This window comes from Saccostrea echinata, unplaced genomic scaffold (assembly GCF_033153115.1).
Source record: "Saccostrea echinata isolate AGI-Se365-2 ecotype Australia unplaced genomic scaffold, CSIRO_AGI_Sech_v1 ptg000097l, whole genome shotgun sequence".
NCBI lineage: Eukaryota > Metazoa > Mollusca > Bivalvia > Ostreida > Ostreidae > Saccostrea > Saccostrea echinata.
The window spans coordinates 133,128-133,923 of record NW_026889846.1 but is presented as its reverse complement, the minus strand read 5'-3'; the positions used below and the strand labels follow the sequence as shown (position 1 = coordinate 133,923).

General features: G+C 41.6%; 1 non-coding gene across 1 annotated transcript; it reads left to right on the top strand.

Annotated features, from left to right (window-relative positions):
• Positions 1–431: 431 nt before the first annotated feature.
• On the top strand, positions 432–504 carry Trnat-ugu (transfer RNA threonine (anticodon UGU)). Its single transcript has one exon. It is a non-coding gene; the product is annotated as a tRNA-Thr (tRNA).
• The last annotated feature ends 292 nt before the right edge of the window (positions 505–796 follow it).

The following is a 796-nucleotide window of genomic DNA, read 5'->3' as shown; positions in this document are numbered from 1 at the left end:
GTTACAAAATCGAGAACCCAAACTTTTCATAGACTTTTGTACCTGAATGATGTGGATCAGAAACCGACAAAAGAAAAGTGTTCAAAAGGCTAAATTTTAGCATTTTTGCAAAAATCAGGTTTTTTGTCTGTTACTTTTGTAGATGTCACCGGGTTCACAGGTGCGTGAAAGTCAGTCAATATATCGGGTCTCAGTAGCTCAGTGGTTAGAGCGCTGGCACGGTACGCCAGAGGCCCTGGGTTCGAGTCCCGGTTGAGACTTGATTTTTCACCACCTGTGACATTTGGCGCCCAACGTACACATACCCACTATTCCCTTGGAACATGCCTTACAGCATTTCCTTAACTCCTAGAATTCGAGGACGAATTTCTACAAAGAGGGGGAATATGTCACCGGGTTCACAGGTGCGTGAAAGTCAGTCAATATATCGGGTCTCAGTAGCTCAGTGGTTAGAGCGCTGGCACTGTACGCCAGAGGCCCTGGGTTCGAGTCCCGATTGAGACTTGATTTTTCACCACCTGTGACATAGAAGTGCTGATAAGTTAACAAAGGTATTGAAAAATAATACATTTTACGATCAACAGAAAAATGCATGACAATGCTATTTTTTATGATTCTATATATATATTATTACTATTGTGTGTTTATTTTTGTGACCTTCAAGATTGAAATGTTCTCAAACGGGTTCGTCGAGTTTCTTGGTCTTAATGGTCGAACGATGATTCTTGATTCCCCTGCGGATATCCCCCGTTTGTCTAAAATACTGTATGGAAAAAACCTTAGGACTGATGAGATA